We start from the raw sequence: 22,140 nt of genomic DNA, 5'->3' as shown, positions 1-22,140 counted from the left end.
CATGTGGTCTCTGTTATGAGAACAATTTTGAGCTTCTAATAATAACAGTAATAAAAACAGTTAATATTTGTTTAGCACTTATTATGTTCTAGGCACATAATGCCACATGTGTATTCTTTCATTTAAAGTTTAAAAACCCTATGAGGTAGTTACTGTTCATTACTATCCCCATTCTACAAGTGAGGAAACTAAGTCACGGTTGGTAAACATTAGAGCAGGGATTTGACGCCCTCATCCCCCAGCCCTTCCAGAGTCCCATCTTACCCTCTGCTTTATTCTACATTCTGTTCAACAATACAATTTGACTGGACTGCCACTTTTATATCCAGCCTGAACTAGGATTGCCAAAGACCAAAGTTTCAATGAAAAACTTGGTAAGAAAACACATAATTTGTAGGTAAATAAGAATACAAATTATAAAAATGGCATCAGGACCAGAGACCTCAGGCCACCAAGTAAGAACAATAAGGAAGATAAGCTCCTCTTGGTCCTCTTAAATGAAGCAAAATAATATTAACTACTAATTTTCAAATGATTGCTTCGCAGTTTATAAACACTTTTTGTGTCAGTTTTCCTATTTTAGGCTCACAATTCTCCAAAGTCAAAACTATGGTATCCATTTTTCAGATGAGAAGACTCTTCATCAACAAGGCTTAGAATTGCCCAAGCCAGTCTGGTATGGGGAGCAGGAGGGAACAGAGACCTGAGGTCAGGTTTTCCCACGCTATATCTTGGCTCCTTCCTCTTTGTTTCAACAAGTCGTCCCCACGGTGTTTGTGACTCATGTATAAAAATCACCTTGAGGGACTTCCCTGGTGTTCCAGTGGTAAAGAATCTGCCTTCCAATACAGGGGACACGGGTTCAATCCCTGGTTGGGGAACTAAGATCCCACATGCCACGGGGCAACTAAGCCCACGCCACAAATACTGAGCTTGCACGCCTCAACGAGAGAGGCACGTGCTGCAAATCTACAGAGCCCACGCGCCCTGGCACGCGCCACGTGCCACAACTAGAGAGTGAAAACCAGCATACCACAACTAGAGAGAAGCTTGCGCTCTGCAGCGAAGAGCTCATACACTGCAAGGAAAGATCCTGCATGCCTCAACGAAGATCCTGCATGCTGCAACTAACACATGGCACAGCCAAAAATAAAATTAAATAAATAAATAAATAAAATGTTAATAAATAGATAAATAAATAAATATCACCTTGAATTCTAGACTCTGTAACAAATAGCATCCAGTTGCTCAGAATCTCTGATCTCCTAGCAACAGAAAATCTGATTCCCAAAATCAAGCTGTCACCCTTTGGCCCAGTGTGAAAACAAACAGACCTCTAGACTGTAATCCCTAAAAAGGGAAAAGCAAATTGGAACATTGAAACTCCCAAGCTCCCACAGGCCAGTGTTAATCCAATGCACCAACTGCATGCTTTAGTCTAGGCGAGTATTAAAGGCTGGAATTCATCTTATTACAGTCTGTAACATGGCTAAATTGAAGGTGCTTGGATATATTTGCTCCATTCCTGTCATCACCTTTACCTCTGGGGTCTTTTAACTCATAATTCTGTATAATGTAAAGTAGAAATCTATAGGCTAAATAAAGATGCCACAGTGAGACATTTTTCTTAGAATAAGGTAGTATCACTGACTTTTCTCTTGTTTACTACTCTGTTAAAGACTCTGTAAAATCATGCATATTTTAATAACTATAAATGAAAAGTAACCTTTAAAAAGTATATAATTTAAAAATTTTTTAATTAAGAAAAAGAAATTCATCCAACTTTTTAAGGGGGAAAAGACAGCAAAGAAAGGGAGGGAGGGACTTCCCTGGTGGGGCAATGGTTAAGAATACGCCTGCCAATGCAGGGGTCGTGGGTTTGATCCCTGGTCTGGGAAGATCCCACATTAGTTGCCGTGGAGCATCTAAGCCTGTGAGCCACAACTACTGAGCCTGTGTGCCACAACTACTGAAGCTCGCGTGCCTAGAGCCCTTGCTCTGCAACAAGAGAAGCCACCGCAATGAGAAGCCTGCATGCAGCAACAAAGACCCAATGCAATCAAAAATAAATAAATAAACTAATAAATAAATTTAAAAAAAAAAGAAAGGGAGGGAAAATGTGTCACTGTGAAGTGGTCACTGTGGGTGACATCAACTTCTGTTTTCAGCTTGGTGTTGTCCAGTATGGAAAGAATATGGGCTCCTTTGTGAGTTCAAATCTCAGCTCCAAACCAAATTGAAAAATCATTGCAACTCTCTGAACCTAATTTTCTTTATCCAGGAAGTGGGGATGATGATACACATTTCATGGATGCTTGAAGAATTAAATGCATAATGTGCATGACCTGGTCCGAGGTCTGGCCCATAGCTGGGTGTGACAAATATTGGTTGGGTGTAGCTCTGTACCTCATTTCCACAGTACGTTTTTCCTGAGATTTTTCTGTAACTAGGAACTTCTTTTCCCTTTAAGGAAACTTTAGAGTCTCTAAGAGTCTATTTTCCTTTCTGGGAAAGAAGTGTATTTACCTAGAAACAGCTATTTCCACTTCAGTCTGTTTCCCAGCTCTCTCAAGCAGTTAATGATCTATAAAATACTTAAATGCACCAGAAGACCTACCACTTTAAATAATTGCTTTGTAATGCAGATAATCCAAATTGTTTGCCTGGCAAATCTAGACATTTTAACACCTCAAGTCTCCTCTTTACCTCCCCTTTACCAAGAGAATTAACCAGACCAGTCCTTGAACTCTAAAAGAGTAGAATTTAAAATAACTCGAGTGGATTTCAAAGAATGGAATGTATCCAGAAGACTTAGGTTTGACCTGGACAGAAAAATAGAGAAGCAAACCTGGGCATTTTTTATTTCCTGTGGACTTGCACTTTCTGAACCTGAAAATGCCAGACTAACTCTTATATTGAACGAAGTGAGTGACCTTGCTTATCTTCTTCCAACCTTGCTATAAGCACCTCATCCCTTGAAATTTAAAAGCATTGCAGTGGTCACTTCAAGTTGAGGCCAATTCTATGACTTATCCCCCACCCCTTTTTTTCCTTTTTGCCACACAGCCAGCGGGATCTTAGTTCCCTGTAGAAATCAAACCCGTGCGACCTGCAGTGGAAGCAAGGAGTCTTAACCACTGGACCTCCAGGGGAGTCACTGACTCTTATGTAGGAGTTCATTCCACAACATGTAGTACTTCTGAGCTTGCCTTAAAAAGAAAATGTAACCCATTGCGAAGTTCCAAAGAGGTATTAGGAAATCAGTATTTTCCTAATACTGATTAGGAAAAAGAAAAAAGAAATTTCTTTTTTGGGGGATGGATACATTGCGGATGGATACATTGTCTTGGATCTGAGTAAGGTACCTGCAAGAGTCCAGCTCTATTGTCTCCTTAGTGGTCCCAGAATTTGGTTGGAAGTCCTCTGTACTGAAACCTCCCACCTTGGTAGGAGACAGGGTGTCCTCTGTTACCAGCTACTGTCCTCCAGGATCTCACTCCCCATCTTCTCCGTTTTGTTCAAGTGGCCTTCAGGATTTCACTTCCTGTTTTGTTTGGGCTACCGGCTTCTGTTCTTGGGATTTTGTTTTACTTTTTTTTTTTCCCCTGGTAAATAATTACTTTTGGAATATGAGAAGTTCACTCTCTAAGGGCCGCCTCCTTCTTCATAAAACTTCTGCTGGTTTTATATATAAGAACTATGGGCCTTAGTCCTGCAAGTATTTGTCTTGCTGGATTACAATTACCTGGGATGATTTACAATAAAATTGGCCAACATGGGGCTCCTTTGAAATTCCTAAATTAGTTTGTCTGGGCAGTAAATTAAAAAAAGGATGTAAGGCAAGAATAGAAGCGTATCTCAACTGGTATTTTTGAGGACACAGAAAAACATAATAATGAATCCACTATTGCTTCCCTCAGAGAAACTAACTCACAATTATCTCAAAGGATTTCAGAACTGGAAATTCCTCTGAGGCTTCTGAGAGCTCTCTCCCTCTCTGTCTCTCTGTCTCTTTTACTCTTACACCCTCTCTCTCTCTCTCTCTCTCTCTCCCCCTCTACTCCTTCCTGTTCCTCTGAATGTCCACTGCAATGCTCTCCTCCTTGCTATCCATCTCTTTCTGAGCTTTCTTTTTATAACAGCAAGATTGATCCCCACAGAAGACAACAACAATTCCAGGGGCCTGATGAAAAGGTCTATGATTATTATGGCCATTTTGAAAAAACATTTTTTGAAAAAAAAAATTTTTTTTTAAAATTCTGACCCTAAGGGGACAAAAGTCCTTCTAGGAGGAGCTTGCATTTCTCTCCCTGTACTTTTGAAATATAAATGTTTTACCTCATCTAGACCATCTCCAATTCCTAAGACTGAAAAAAAAAAAAGAAGAGGTCTTTTAATTCAAATTGCTAGAAGGACTCTCTTGCCCAAATAACCTCCTTAAAATTGCTTGCCAAGGGCAAATGCAAAGCTGATGTCTTCTCCACACATAATAAAAGACTTTAGCCATCTGAGCAAGCAGATGTAATTTATTCCAACTGTTATTTATAAACTAGTGCGTTTTTTTATTGTACCTGATTCATGACTAAAGCTTTAAAACTAAAACTATGAGACTCTGTCTGTGCCTATCTGGATGTATGTATGTCCATGTATGTACCTTATAGATATAGTATGCTTCTACTTTTGGATGGTATTACCAAAATTAATTTGTAAAAGAGCTCTATTTAATTGGCTTAAAAAAATTAAGCTCTTAAATAAAATAAATTCTCAGAAATATAGTAGTAACCCAAATGAATTTCAGGTTCAAGAGAGCTGGGAAATATTCAGTATTAAAGTTAAAGTTCATTGATTTAATTAATGCAGACATGCCTTTAGTCATCAACATTAAGTATAATACTTTTATTGTACCTAGGTTTACTAAAAGTCAAATAAGTTTGTTATCTCTGTTACAAAATTTGTCAGCAATAAAAATAATTCAGTATGATATTTTCATACATACATTAAATAAATGTAAATGAATAAGAGTTTTTAGGTGAACTCTTTAAGAATAGTTATGTTTTATGTGGCTATCTCAAAATAGTTCCCCCAAACCTTTTTGGAAACTTTAGAGTTTTGCTAGATTAAGTTAAATGATGGAAATTTATTAAATATTTAAATCATTTCCAAACAAAATAAGGTACTGAAACATTAATTACTGAATATAGGCTTCCTTTTACAGCGAAACAAAAAATATTTGGGACGATTAGTAAATATTTTTGGTGCCACACTGAAATATTTTCTATAAGAAAGCACAAGTTTTTAAAAATTATAAAAAGTAATTATAAGTTTGCCAATCTACAGAATAACTACTGGAAAAGACAGTTCATAATTGCTTATTTCTTAGTTTTTACTAAAAATTAAGGTTTCTAAAGCTTAAAAATTCTAATTAATATATGTAATTTAAACTATTAACATTAATAAGGAAAACATTTTCATATTCAAGGAAAAAAAATTTTTAAAGGTACAAAAAATTGAAATACATTTTGTTAAGGGAAAAGAAAGTACTTTTGTCCTAAAGCTGGTTACTTCTAAATGAGAAAGAAAAAAAGGGGGAAATTAAAACAGACATAGAAAGCTGTAGAAAATTTGTGGAAAAAAAGAGTCTTTAGAGAGGAATTTTATGTGCCATCAGGACTGGTTAAGGTTAGAATGAATAAATTTTAATATCAAAAGTAAGCTAGTACAAAATTTGGTTTTCTGTTAAAAGGACAAAGTGTTTTGAGATTAATGGTCTGGTCTTAATGAGAAATTGTACACAAAGATTTATTTACCTTAATGTAATCTGTCTAGAAAAACAAAGATTCTATATTTTGTAGCTAAGACTATTTACAACTATATAACATTTATATTTACCTATGAAGTATTTAATTCTTATTTTGTTTAAATGAATAACTAAGCATTATTTCACAGTGACTTATGATCCTATTTGACCAAGTGTTTAAAAACAAAAATTTGATATTTTTGACAAACTTCCCAAAATCAAATTCTAAATGAAGTCTTTTAAACTTAGATCTAACTTTGAGATATGAGATGTTTCAGAAGGCCCCTGAAATATCTCAGAGATTTGTCCTCTCTCCTTATAAAAAGGGAGATGTTAAACTAATTAAGCTTATTTGACATATTAAATCACACGGGAGGCATTGTCAAAAAAAGAAGTAATACTAAGCCTGCTTTATGTTGTGTCTGTATAGGTGTATGTTTATAAGTGTTATAGAAACTATGAAATTTCTGGAATTCTGATTGTCCTGGCACAATGTTATCAATCATAATCCTAGTTATTATCTTAAAATGGTGTATGTCACAGAAATAACTTAATTTCCTTGTCAATTGCACTGTAATCAGCACTTTAACCATGCATTTTCTTTTTAACATCTTTATTGGAGTATAATTACTTTACAATGGTGTGTTAGTTTCTGCTGTATAACAAAGTGAATCAGCTATATGTATACATATACTCTCATATCCCCTCCCTCTTGTGTCTCCCTCCCACCCTCCATAACCCACCCCTCTAGGTGGTCACAAATCACCCAGCTGATCTCCCTGTGCTATGTGGCTGCTTCCCACTAGCTATCTATTTTACATTTTAACTCTTTTGTCATTTATAGACAGTTATTGTTTTACTTTGATTCTTTTACAAATATGTTTCATCCTTACAGAGATTCACAGAAAGGCCTCTGATACTTTCTCTAGAGTACAGTTTTCTGATAAACTCTCAGATCATACTACTGAATTGGGTAAGAATTTACAGAACTCTAATGAAGAAACAGATGGCTTCATAAAACTGCTAACAAAAGATCAAGAATTAATTCCACAGGACTGAATGAACTGATCAGGATGATTATAATTTTTGTTTAAAACATTGCTGGTTCTTTTATGTTTTGCTTTTCCAGATTTAAGGAAAACTTTTCTGTCAAGCTATCTATGACTTGCAGCAATTTGATAAATGATACCTTTGTAAACAAAGATAGAACATTTCTCTTTTTCTCCCTACCTGATCCCTCCAGAATTTGGAAACTCTTAGTGAGTATTCTTATTTTCATGGCAATATAGTTACTTGCATAAGTTCAATAAGAATCTGTTCTCCTTATAACAGGACACAGTTGGAAACATTGGTTATATTATCAAGGCTTTGACTGAAACGTCATATTTGACAGAGGCGTGCATTGACTCAGGTATGCCCAGACAGCTTTAAAGTACTAAGATTGACTTTATGGAGCTAATAATGACTCTTGGAAATATTTACCTAGTACCATGCTTACAGGGTTTCCAGAAGCCTTACCAGGTGAGTAAGGAAGGCCAGTCCCTGGCAGGTGCAGGAACCTCAAGATAGTTTGGGGACCCAAGAAGAGAGTAATTTACCCAAATCTGTACGTATTGCAGTCAGAGTCTGATGGCAAGTCCTTATTTGACTTTCCTGGCTTGAGAGGCCTTTTAAAAGTTCAATCTGATATTCCTTTCGAAAAGTTCCAGCAAAGCAGATTTAAAAGAGCCTATATGATCAGTTGTTATTCTTTTCTTTTAAATTTTTATTGCAGTATAGTTGACTTACAGTGTTGTGTAAGTTTCAGGTGTAGAGCAAAGTGAATCAGTTATATGTAAACATATATCCACTCTTTTGTAGATTCTTTTCCCATATAGGCCATTACAGAGTACAAACCCAAAACAATTAAGAAAATGGTAATAAGAACATACATATCAATAATTACCTTAAATGTAAATGGATTAAATGCTCCAACCAAAAGACATAGACTGGCTGAATGGATACAAAAACAAGACATGTATATATGCTGTCTACAAGAGACCCACTTCAGACCTAGAGACACATACAGACTGAAAGTGAGGGGATGGAAAAAGATATTCCATGCAAATGGAAATCAAAAGAAATCTGGAGTAGCAGTTCTCATATCAGACAAAATAGACTTTAAAATAAGGACTATTACAAGAGATGAAGAAGAACACTACATAATAATCAAGGGATCAATCCAAGAAGAAGATATAACAATTGTAAATATTTATGCACCCAACATAGGAGCGCCTCAATACATAAGGCAAATGCTAACAGCCAAAAAAGGGGAACTTGACAGTAACACAAAAATAGTAGGGGACTTTAACACCCCACTTTCACCAATGGACAGATCATCCAAAATGAAAATAAATAAGGAAACACAAGCTTTAAATGACACACTCAACAAGATGGACTTAATTGATATTTATAAGAGATTCCATCCAAAAACAACAGAATACACTTCTTCTCAAGTGCTCATGGAACATTGTCCAGGATAGATCGTATCTTGCATCACAAATCAAGCCCTGGTAAATTTAAGGAAATTGAAATAGTATTCAAGTATCTTTTCTGACCACAACGGTATGAGCCTAGATATCAATTACAGGAAAAAATCTGTAAAAAATAACAACACATGGAGGCTAAACAATACACTACTAAATAACCAAGAGATCACTGAAGAAATCAAAGAGAAAATCAAACAATACCTAAAAATACATGAAAATGAAAACACGATGACCCAAAACCTATGGGATGCAGCAAAAGCAGTTCTAAGAGGGAAGTTTATAGCAATACAATCCTACCTCAAGAAACAAGAAACATCTCAATTAAGCAACCTAACCTTACACTTAAAGCAATTAGAGAAAGAAGAACAAAAAAAACCCCAAAGTTGGCAGAAGGAAAGAAACCATAAAGATCAGATCAGAAATAAATGAAAAAGAAATGAAGGAAATGAGAGCAAAGATCAATAAAACTAAAAGCTGGTTCTTTGAAAAGATAAACAAAATTGATAAACCATTAGCCAGACTCATCAAGAAAAAAAGGAAGAAGACTCAAATCAATAGAATTAGAAATGAAAAAGGAGAAGTAACAACTGACACTGCAGAAATACAAAGGCTCATGAGAGATTACTACAAGCAACTATATGCCAATAAAATGGACAACCTAGAAGAAATGGACAAATTCTTAGAAAAGCACAATGTTCCGAGACTGAACCAGGAAGAAATAGAAAATATAAACAGCCTAATCACAAGCACTGAAATTGAGACTGTGATTAAAAATCTTCCAACAAACAAAAGCCCAGGACCAGATGGCTTCACAGGCGAATTCTATCAAACATTTAGAGAAGAGTTAACACCTATCCTTCTCAAACTCTTCCAAAATATAGCAGAAGGAGGAACACTCCCAAACTCATTCTACAAGGCCACCATCAACCTGATACCAAAACCAGACAAAGATGTCACAAAAAAAGAAAACTACAGGCCAATATCACTGATGAACATAGATGCAAAACTCCTCAACAATATACTAGCAAACAGAACCCAACAGCACATTAAAAGGATCATACACCATGATCAAGTGGGGTTTATCCCAGGAATGCAAGGATGCTTCAATATATGCAAATCAATCAATGTGATAAACCATATTAACAAACTGAAGGAGAAAAACCATATGATAATCTCAATAGATGCAGAAAAAGCATTTGACAAAATTCAACACCCATTAATGATAAAAACCCTCCAGAGAGTAGGCAGAGAGGGAAACTACCTCAACATAATACAGGCCATATATGACAAACCCACAGCCAACATCGTTCTCAATGGTGAAAAACTGAAATCATTTCCTCTAAGATCAGGAACAAGACAAGGATGTCCACTCTCACCACTATTATTCCACATAGTTTTGGAAGTTTTAGCCACAGAAATCAGAGAAGAAAAAGAAATAAAAGAATCCAAATCAGAAAAGAAGAAGTAAAACTGTCATTGTTTGCAGATGACATGATACTATACATAGAGAATCCTAAAGATGCTACCAGAAAACTACTAGAGCTAATCAATGAATTTGGTAATGTAGCAGGATACAAAATTAATGCACAGAAATTTCTTACATTCCTATACACTAATGATAAAAAATCTGAAGGAGAAATTAAGGAAACACTCCCATTTACCATTGCAACAAAAAGAATAGAATACTTAGGAATAAACCTACCTAAGGAGACAAAAGACCTGTATGCAGAAAACTATAAGACACTGATGAAAGAAATTGAAGATGATACAAACAGATGGAGAGATATACCATGTTCTTGGATTGGAAGAATCAACATCGTGAAAATGACTATACTACCCAAAGTAATCTACAGATTCAGTGCAATCCCCATCAAACTACCAATGGCATTTTTCACAGAACTAGAACAAAAAATTTCACAAATTGTTTGGAAACACAAAAGACCCCGAATAGCCAAAGTTATCTTGAGAAAGAAAAATGGAGCTGGAGGAATCAGGCTACCTGGCTTCAGACTATACTACAAAGCTACAGTAATCAAGACAATATGGTACTGGCACAAAAATAGAAATATAGATCAAGGGAACAGGATAGAAAGCCCAGAGATAAACCCACGCACATTTGGTCACCGTATCTTTGATAAAGGAGGCAAGAATATACAATGGAGAAAAGACAGCCTCTTCAATAAGTGGCACTGGGAAAACTGGACAGCTACATGTAAAAGAATGAAATTATAACATTTCCTAATGCCATACACAAAAAATAAACTCAAAATGGATTAAAGACTTAAATGTAAGGTCAGACACTATAAAACTTTTAGAGGAAAACATAGGCAGAACACTTCATGATATAAATCACAGCAAGATCCTTTTTGACCCACCTCCTAGAGAAATGGAAATAAAAACAAAAATAAACAGTGGGGCCTAATGAAACTTCAAAGCTTTTGCACAGCAAAGGAAACCATAAACAAGACAAAAAGACAACCCTCAGAATGGGAGAAAATATTTGCAAACGAATCAACGGACAAAGGATTAATCTCCAAAATATATAAACAGCTCATTCAGCTCAATATTAAAGAAACAAACAACCCAATCCAAAAATGGGCAGAAGACCTAAATAGACATTTCTCCAAAGAAGACATACAGACGGCCATGAAGCACATGAAAAGATGCTCAACATCACTAATTATTAGAGAAATGCAAATCAAAACTACAATGAGGTATCACCTCACACCAATTAGAATGGGCATCATCAGAAAATCTACAAACAACAAATGCTGGAGAGGGTGTGGAGAAAAGGGAACCCTCTTGCACTGTTGGTGGGAATGTAAATTGATACAGCCACTATGGAGAACAATATGGAAGTTCCTTAAAAAACTAAAAATAGAATTACCATATGACCCAGCAATCCCACTACTGGGCATATACCCAGAGAAAACCGTAATTCAAAAAGACACATGCACCCGAATGTTCATTGCAGCACTATTTACAATAGCCAGGTCATGGAAGCAACCTAAATGCCCATCAACAGACGAATGGATAAAGAAGTTGTGGTACATATATACAATGGAATATTACTCCGCCATAAAAAGGAACGAAATTGAGTCATTTGTTGAGACGTGGATGGATCTAGAGACTGTCATACAGAGTGAAGTAAGTCAGAAAGAGAAAAACAAATATTGTATATTAACGCACGTATGTGGAACCTAGAAAAATGGTACAGATGAGCCGGTTTGCAGGGCAGAAGTTGAGACACAGATGTAGAGAACAGACATATGGACACGAAGGGGGGAAAACTGCGGTGGGGTGGGGATAGTGGTGTGCTGAATTGGGCGATTGGGATTGACATGTATACACTGATGTGTATAAAATTGATGACTAATAAGAACCTGCAGTATAAACAAACAAGCAAACAAAAAAAAGAATCTCTACCCAGCAAGGTCATCATTTAGAACTGAAGGAGATGGTGGTGTGCTGAATTGGGCGATTGGGATTGACATGTATACAATGATTTGTATAAAATTGATGACTAATAAGAACCTACAGTATAAACAAACAAACAAAACAACTAATACTAAACTTTCATTGGGTTATCTGTATGGAAATATGTTAATATAAATGTTTCAGACATTACGTGAAATTTCTAAAAATCTTATATGTTCTGGTATAATGTTATAAGTCATAATTCTAGTTATTACTTTAAAATGTATATCTCAGAAAAAACTAAATTTCCTTGTCAATTGCACTATTATGAACTTTCATCAAATCTTTAACTGTGGTCATTTTTAAGTCTTTTGTCATTTACAGACAGTTCTGGGTGTACTCTGATGCTTTTGCAAATATGTTCCTATAAAAGGGTTTCATCTTCAAGGAATTCATAGAAAAGACTCTGACAAGTACACGTTTCTGGTAACTGTACTGCTGAACTGAATGAATAAGCATTTTCAGAACTCTAATGAAAAACTGATGAACTCATAAAAGTGCTAACAACAGATTAAGATGAAAAAAAAATTAATTACATGGGACTGAGTGAACTGATGAGGATGATTATAATTTTTGTGACTTTCTGTTTGAATTAAAAAAAAAATCCCACAAGGACTCAAAAAAAAAAAAAAAAAAAAAAATCAAATAACAACCTGATCCAAAAATGGCCAGAAGACGTAAAAAGACATTTCTCCAAAGAAGATACACAGATTGCTAAAAAACACATGAAAGGATGCTCAACATCACTAATCATTAGAGAAATGCAAATCAAAATTACAATGAGGTATCACCTCACTCCGGTAAGAATAGCCATCATCAAAAAATCTACAAACAATAAATGCTGAAGAGGGTGTGGAGAAAAGGGAACCCTCTTGCACTGTTGGTGGGGATGTAAATTGATACAGCCACTATGGAGAACAGTATGGAGGTTCGTCAAAAAACTAAAAATAGAACTACCATACGACCCAGTAATCCCAGTACTGGGCATATACCCTGAGAAAACCATAATTCAAAAAGAGTCATGTACCAAAATGTTCATTGCAGCTCTATTTACAATAGCCAGGACATGGAAGTAACCTAAGGGTCCATCAACAGATGAATGGATAAAGAAGATGTGGCACATATGTACAATGGAATATTACTCAGCCATAAAAAGAAACGAAATTGAGTTATTTGTAGTGAGGTGGATGGACCTAGAGTCTGTCATACATAGTGAAGTAAGTCAGAAAGAGAAAAACAAATACCGTATGCTAACACATATATATGGAATCTAAAACAAGAAAAAAAAATGGTTCTGAAGAACCTAGGGGCAGGACAGGAATAAAGACGCAGAGGTAGATAATGGATTTGAGGACACGGGGGGCGGGGAGGGTAAGCTGGGATGAAGTGAGAGAGTGGCATGGACATATATACACTACCAAATGTAAAATAGATAGCTAGTGGAAAGCAGCCACATAGCACAAGGAGATTCAGCTTGGTGCTTTGTGACCACCTAGAGTGGTGGGATAGGGAGGGTGGGAGGGAGACACAAGAGGGAGGGGATATGGGGATATAGGTATACATGTAGCTGACTCGCTTTGTTATACAGCAGAAACTAACACAACATTGTAAAGCAATTATACTCCAATAAAGATGTTAAAAAAAAAAGAAAAAAAATCCTGAACAATTCAGCATAAATTTTGTTTTCACTGCTTACAGCTGTAACACCATGAGCATTTCTTTTAACTTCTTTATGTCTCCAATGTAAAATGGGGAAAAAATAATCTCTACTAGTAAGGACCAAATGAGACAACATATATGCAAAAGCTTTGCAAACTATAAATCACAATAGAAATAACCCTGTTTTATAATAGATAACGGCCTCAGAACAATTTGTCTTAAAAAAAAAAATCATCTGTGAGAAGCCAGCCCATAGAAGCTCAGGGATTTCTGACTGAATGCCTAACAAAAAAATGGTTTAAAATGGAGGATGGGGGGGACTTCCATGGTGGTACAGTGGATAAGAATCAGCCTGCCAATGCAGGGGACACGGGTTCAATCCCTGGTCTAGGAAGATCCCACATGCCGCGGAGCAACTAAGCCTGTGCACCACAACTACTGAGCCTGCGCTCTAGAGCCTGTGAGCCACAACTACTGAGCTCATGTGCCACAACTACTGAAGCCCACGGGCCTAGAGCCTGTGCTCCCCAACAAGAGAAGCCACCGCAGTGAGAAGCCCGCACAGCACAACAAAGAGTAGCCCCAGCTCACCGCAACTACAGAAAGCCCGTGCACAGCAACGAAGACGCAACACAGCCAAAAATAAATAAATAAATAAAAGTATTAAAAAAAAAATGGGGGGATGGGGGAATAGGGTTCAGAAGAAGGAATGAGTAACTAAAAGAATCATACTATCTTCTCTTACATTCTCAATCGTGACTTTTCACCTTAGGGTCTTTGTGATAAAGTGTTGGTAGAAACCATGAGACCATTTATTACAGATTAATTCATTTATTTAATTGAATTAAATAATTATTGAACACCCACTGTAGACACGAGCTAAGTGTTGTGGGGAATGAAAAGCCACGACAATTGTCTCCAAAAAGCTTCTAGTGTAATAGGAGAAAAAGCTATAAAAAGGAATGTAGCATAGTGGGGGAAAGCGCTGGGCTTAGAGAGTCAGAAGACAGGTTCAAGTTCTTTGTCCACACTACCCTCTTTACCTGGACCATTCCCCATATGCTCCTCCCCACCAGCCACCATCACCTTTTTTTTTTATATTGGGGTCTAGTTGCTTTATAATGTTGTGTTACTTTCTGCTGTACAATGAAGTGAATCAGCTATGTGTATACATATATCCCCTCCCTCTTGGACCTCCCTCCCACCTCACCCCCCATCCCACCCACCTAGGTCATCACAGAGCACCAAGCTGAGCTCCCTGGGCTATAGAGCAGGTTCCCACTAGCTATCTGTTTTACACATGGCAGTGCACATACGTCAATCCCAATCTCCCAATTCATCCCACACACCCTCCCCGCCCACCCACCCCCCAACTCTCCCCACCCCCCCCCGCTGTGTCCACACATCTGTTCTCTAATTATCCTCTGATGGCTCAGGAAAGCCTTTCCTGGTTTTCTTGACTTGATCAAATCCCTTGTCTATAATCCTACAATAACCACGGAGCTTTCCTAAGTACCACTTATAACAGTTGGATTTTTGCATTTATTTGTGTAGTTGATTTGACAAACTCCGTGGAGTCAAGAACCCTGATTTTACTGTTATACTCCCTGCCCCCTGCGCTGTCCATGAGATAGCACTGCGGCTGGCATACAACCTGTGCTCATCAAATTTATGAAGGAAGGAGGAAGGGGAAGAGACAGAAAGGAAGGGAGAGGGAAATCCTGGCTGACATTTACTAGGCTGCAAAGTCATTGTCCTCTCTGTATCCTCATCTGTAAAATAAAAATGATAATGCCATTTCCTAGGGTTGTTATGAGAAGTAAATAATATAATCGATGAGATGCTGTTTTATAAAATGTAGAGCAAATAGCATTTTAATAGAAGGCAGACTGCAGAAAGCATTATAGCAGTCAGAGCTGGCAAATACAGAGCTAGGAGAGAAGGAAGGACAGGCAATTAATTCCCTCCAGTATTGGGGCAGAGAATGGATCAACAAAGATTTAATAGAAAAGGTGGTGTATGGCTGAAGAATGAGTAGGTTTTAATAAGTAGAGATAGAACACCTACTGTCTATATTTACTGTATAGAGAATGTGTGTATGAGTGTGTACAAGTGTCTATCAGTTGAGTCCTGTCCAGAATGTCCCTCTGTAAGAAGGATTTCCATCTGTTTTGTTCATAGCTGTATTCCCAGTGCCTATAACAATGTCTGGTACTTGACTGGTACTCAATAAATACTTGTTGAATGAATAAGTGAATGAATGAATGGGGGAGATAGGGAATACCAGAAGAAATTTTATGAGTAAAAGCATAGACAAAACAAACTGTCTGATTCCCTTAGAAAGTGGTGCCAATGTGTGGAGCCTGGGCTTGGAGAGACCAGGTTGCAGAAGAGGAGGGAGGGGAGGAAGTAAGGGATCCAGGAAACATGAACACAAATGAACACTGATGAGTATCCTGGTGGGCTGGTGGACCCAAGGTGACATTTGCATGGCTGATTTGGGGGATTTCTAAGTTTTTAAACTAAAGCCCCTACCACTGACATCTTTAGGTGAAACTGAAGGGGAAATGTTCCCCATTAAAACATTGAAATGAAATGCCCGGAGTCAAGCCTAATAGCCAATCATCACAAAGTTCTTCTCTGAACATTGTGAGTCTTTGGCAACATGTGACATACAGTGACAGTGAAGGAAAAATGTATATGCAATTATAATAAAGATAAAAACTACGAAAATCATCAGGAGCATCTGAATTCAAAACACCAATGAATATAAATCACGTTATTTGCATAGAAATGTGGCATCGCTACAGATATTGGTTAAAATTCAGAAGTAGATGAATAATGAATAAAATGGCACTTTTAAATTATAAAATAGAAATGTAATTACTCTTATCTTTTGGAAAAATCTCACTCTTAGAGGTGCTTAATAAGAGGAGGGGAACAGAAAATAAACTAGGTGCTGAAGACTTTCAGTCAGTACATCACATTACTATTTTTTTTTAATGTTAAAAAATGACTACCTAATCAGTATCTGGGATAATGATCTGTAATCTTACCAGTGTAAGACTGATGATAAATACCAAGTACTGATTTTTTAATAACATGAAAAACAGGTATGCAGCACATTTTCAGGGAAGAGTCATCCAGTCTTTCTTACTGGGAAATCTTTACTGTCCAGCTATTATAATATAATTCAAATAATATCTTTCTTAAGGTGTCATTTTAATGCAAATAATCTTACAGCAGACTTTTAAACTATTGACTCTCAAAGCTTATTTTTATCTAAGACTCACATAGTAAAAGTGTTTGAAATAATCGGGTTCTTATCTAATTACATAAAGACTAATTTAGCACCTCATTTATTTGGAGAGTCTCTGGCATAGCAAATCCATTTAAAATGATGCACAAGAGCAGGTAATTAAAAATTAAGGTTGAAATCAAGATGAAAAAGACAAGATTGAAGCTGGTTTCAATAGCTCTGATTAGTTGCAGAGGGCAGTGAAATGGGAGAAAGGTTTAATAGACTTTCAAAGAGCCAAAGAAAGAGGCAGGGTGATGGAATGCGGCTCCCTGAGGCACTGATGCCTTTTTAATCTTTCTGCTGTACGTCCAGTTCAAAGCTGATCACATGCAACTAGGAGAGGTGACCTGCTTGAGCACATATGAGTGCTGGGGATTCCTAGTTATAGGGCATCCTCCCCATGTCTCCTGTCCTGGAAGGAAGTGCCAGGCCCCCTGGATAATAAGGGAAGGACACAGCATCCAGATGAGCAGGGCCATTATACATGGGTGCATCTAGGCTATAGCAAGCCCTTTTGTACAGCAAGCTTGTGATGTTGCTATATCAAAAACACATACACAATCAAAATTATCTTTGATGATGCATTTTACAGTTTGTAAATGGTTTTTACATATGTAATCTCACTTCATCCTCACACCAACCCAAGAAAGAACAAGTGCTTTTACTAGGCCTATTTTACAAATAGAGAAACTGAGGTCCTGAAACGTTAAGTAACAAACCTAAGGTGTCATGTTTCTAAGGTGCTGGGACTAGAAGTCAAAACTTTTGACTCCAAATCCCAAAATGGACCAGCTCCGTGTTGGTTGACATTTTTCTATTTCTTTCACTCTTACCAGATCTTCTTTTCTTCCTTTGTAAATTTTAGGTTTTATTATTGAAGTATAGTCCATTTACAATATTATATTAGCTTCAGGTGTACAGCATAGTGATTCAGTATTTTTACAGGTTATACTCCATTAAAAGTTATCACAAGATAATAGCTATAATTCCCTGTGCTGTACAACACATTCTTGTTGTATATCATAGTAGTTTATGTCATACACAGTAGCTTGTATCTTACTAGATCTTTCTCTTTTCTCCCTCTTTATTTCTCTTTTACCTATTTCCCTCTCCTTTTCTTTCCTTTTGCTCCCTTCCTTGCCATTTCCTTGTTCATTTCCTCTTGCTCCTCTCTGTGCCTTGACTCTGCCAGCAACCTCGGAGCTTATAGCTCAGCCAACCAGATGCTCTCAGATCTGAAGAGTCTGGTGATACATTCTGAAAGGCAGAAAGCTTTTTTGTTTCTGAGGTTGTTTCTGCTGCAACAAAAGCATTGCCCCCTGAGAACTAGTTGGGCGAAATGAAAGCACCTGCAGGGTAGAGTGAAGTACTTTTCCAAATCCTCCTTTCATGCCAAAAAATAAGAATCTCATAGGTCCTTAAGTTCACATGGAAGGGGTTGAACTATGAAAGTATCCCAAAGATGTGGTCTTCCATAAGTCCTTACATCCCTATTCTGAGCCCCAGAAAACAAACCTCTCTCTACCCCTGCTCCAGCAAGACACTAGGGCTGTATACAGCAGGACCACTTATAACACTTTGCTAAATCTGGATCATTCCCTTTGAAACCATATAAATATATATTGGCTGAGCCATAAAGCAAATGTCCAGGCCTCTATTCCTCTCCCAAGGACCAAGTAAGCTCATCAGTGGGAGTGATGACTATCTGCAGCAGTTTTGCTCAAAGTATGGTCCCTTACCAGAAGCATTAGCATCATCTGAGAACTTGTTAAAAATGCAAACTCTAGAGCCCCAATCCAAATCTAAAGAATTAGAAACCCTGGGAGGGGGGCCCAGCAATCTGTTCATAAGCCCTCCAGATGATTCTAATGCTGGTTGATGTTTGGGAACCACTGATCTACATGCAGTTGTGAGGGGACAACCCTGAACTAGGAACTGGGATAGATGGTACTTCTTCCTGGTGAGGCCTCTAACTTATCAAGGAGTGTGGCTAAAATATGCACCCTCTCCAGACCCCATTTCCTCCCCAATCAAATGACGAGATCTTCCTTGGTGAGGGCCAGACACTCTTCTCTCATGCGTATTCTGTGAGCCTTCATGAAGTATGGTTTGAGGCAGCAGCGGAGCAGGGCTCCCAGCCCAACATCATCAATATGAGATGCTCTGACTCCACTATCATCTTGCCTTCTTAATGTCTTGAAGTCTATTCTCCAAGAATCTTAAGTTAAATTATAGTTGAACTTGGGTGGAGCTGCCTCAGCTCTCATCTGTAATATGGTCCACATGTCAGCTAAGCTGGGACATAGAACGGGTGGCTCTTGAAGTGACCAGGAGCCAGAAATGAGGGATGGGGCTGACCCCAGGGGGAGCAGGTCAACAAAGACAAACTTCATCCAAGCGTCAGTTTCATTGAGGTCTAGCTCCAACTCAGATTGAAATGTGGGGAAAAAAATTTGGGGCCAGTTATAAAACTTGTTGCTGTCCTCTTCTCTCACTGAAATGAATAGAATGTTTATCTAGAGAGGTTGCTACATTAAAAAAAGAAGCTAACAGCCCAGCAGAGTTTGATTTATCAAGAATTTGGTTGTCATTCTGGGTCATTTGGGCTGATGCATTGTTAGACACACTCAGTAAAAGTCAGCCCGAAAAGGGTCCTCTGTGAGACTGCACTTTGACTTCTGTCAAGAGGAATGTCCACTTTAGCCCATCAGCCACCACATATGTATGGAATCCCTACCATGTGCTGGAACTAGGGATGCAGTTAACAAGTTAGAGATAGTCCCTTCTTTTGTGGAGCTAACAGTCCAGCAGGAACAATGCACTTTGCCTAAGTGTAATGAGTGCTAGAAGGAAGTGTTATCAGAGCCAATACAGGGGAACTCCCCTAACACCAGGACCTTGTATTAGCAGAAAGCGGCAATCTACTCAGGGACAAGATGGCCACACTTTTAAACCCTAGCATATCTACAGGATGCAACAGACTCCTATCAATAACCATGGCTCTCTCAAAGGAGCAGGGGAAGACAGGATCCTCCTCAGAGGGGTACTTCCCACCTCCTCCCCACCTTCCCTTCCCCCAGGGATACCCCAGTGGAGGGGGGCTGGGATAGGCATTGATATGTCAGGATGGGGGTGGGGAGAAGGATGAGTATGAATGTTATAACCTATAGCCTGACTTAACTACTTCACACTATCATTTTTAGGTATTAACATGGCTATTCCCTATTCCGACATTCACTAAAATCACACTTTTAAAAGGAATACCTTATGAATTAGGTCTTCTTAATGAAATCCAATCATACACAAATTATTGAATTCTTCGTAAGTAAATGTAAGGCTGTGATGGAGCCTGAGGCTGGATATCCAGCTGCCGCCTGCCTTGTGCTCATCTCCTCACAACCATCCCATAACAAGATGTCCAGGAAAAAGGGCCACCAGGTACAGAACCAGGTACACACTTACTGTTGTCCTCAGCAACACGACGTCTGCTTCTTGCAAGGAACACGGGATGCAATTTGCCCACACGTGCCAAGCGGGTCTCCAGTAAAACACCAAGGGGAGGATCCCAAAGGAGAAGATAGATCCAGCAAGGCAGAGGGTTTTCCGGCAGCTCTGAGTCTGGTAGCCAAATATCTCCTGGGACAGAACCAAAATGACCCCAAACATTGATTAAGCACAGCAAACAACAAATGAACAAATTGGAATTTTGGTGATGAAACTGGTGGGAGGGGCAGAGAGTGAAGAAGCTGAGGAAGGTAAGGGGAGGACAGAGTGAGGGGTTGAGGAAGTGAAGAAGGATCCCTGACAAAGATCCTTCATAAGACATGATCCCAGGCCTCCAAGAAGTTGTAATCTAACTGGGAAATTCAGTTTCTACAATTTCAGCACGTGGTTACCCCATGCCAAACACTATACTACGTGATATGTTATCTGGTTTCAGTCTCTCAAGCATCTCCTGAATAGGATAATATGACCCTTGCTCCATAAATGATGAGGTTTAGCTCAGAAAGGCTGAATGTAATGACTTGTCCAAGGCCACACAGCTGGCAAGTTCTGCTGCCCTGATTCAAACCCAGATCTGTCAGCCTTCAAGTCTTGAACTCAATCCACAGCCTTCACAGACGTGACCATGAGCCATGTGACAGAAGGACTGGGTGACGGCAGCAATGAATGATTCCCTTGGCTGGAACCAGGGAACCATCGTGGGCAAGAGGGGCTAGAAAAGGCCTTGAGTTTGGAGTCAGGATTTGGTGAAAGTGTTTGACCAAAAGAGGATGAACAACTAAATCCCAGCTTGCCTTTAAGGGTTTACGGTAGAGGGAGCTATGCCTTCCTACCCTCCTCTCTTATTTAATAACAAAAAGAATTTTACATCAAGGGGAAAAAAACCACAGAGACAATTTAGTTTATTTCAACTATTGAGCAGCTGCTATGTGCCATGAGGGTACAAATAACAAAAAGATAAGAGACCGACCTCTAATAAATGTATAATCTGGACAAACTTCTTCCTTCCAAGGAAAGCCTGGGACAGAATGGAAAACCACACCTGAAGCTTATGGTCTAGGTCCCACAGCTATATCCCACAAAGTCATAGGTGTACTTTATACTGGTTATAATGGCTACAGTTGAGAGGAAGGAGAGTGTCCGAGTTAAAAGCACATTCTCTGGACCAAAACACTTTGAGTTCAAAGCCTAGTGTGCCCCTTACTAGCTGTGACCTTGAACAAGTTAGTTAACGTCTGTATTCCTCATTTTGTCATCTATAAACTGGGGGTGCTGATAGTACCCCCTTCCCAGGGTTGCTGTGTGTTACTGTGTATAAGTGCTATGTAAACATTTACTGCTGTTGCTACTATTTTACTATTTCCCCTAACACAGACCTGAAATTCGACCCCTGGGTTTACTGGCATTTAGACCTAAGAATTCTTAGTGTCAATAGTTCTGCTTTTGTTAGAATTGCCTGTTAGGATAACAAGGGATCTGGAACATGCATCTTTAAATCCACTGACTTCTCTGTCTCACTTGGTAAAGATATATTATCAGAAAAGTTTCTGTGATCCTTGACGGAAAGCTGCTTTCATGTGTACTTACTAGGTTCCTTTCTCTTATTAGCAGTGCATGCAGGTGCCGAATGGCTTCCTTAGGTAGTGTCCACATCTGGCATGCCTTTGATGAAATGCTCACCTCACCTCAGAAATGCAAGCTCTTGACTCATTTTGCAAAGTAGAATGTCTATCCTGGCATAAATATTCTTCTGTCCCACACTCAAGCTGTTGCTCCCCAGATGCCAAGCCTGCCAAGCTCTGTCCCCTCACCACGACAGAAGCAATGCTTTGCTGGTTTCATACCAAGCAGGGTCCCAATTCTAAATTCCAGAC

The sequence above is a fragment of the Eubalaena glacialis genome, chromosome 6 (genome assembly GCF_028564815.1).
Source record: "Eubalaena glacialis isolate mEubGla1 chromosome 6, mEubGla1.1.hap2.+ XY, whole genome shotgun sequence".
In the NCBI taxonomy this organism is placed as follows: Eukaryota; Metazoa; Chordata; class Mammalia; order Artiodactyla; family Balaenidae; genus Eubalaena; species Eubalaena glacialis.
Note: the sequence above shows the minus strand (reverse complement) of the source record.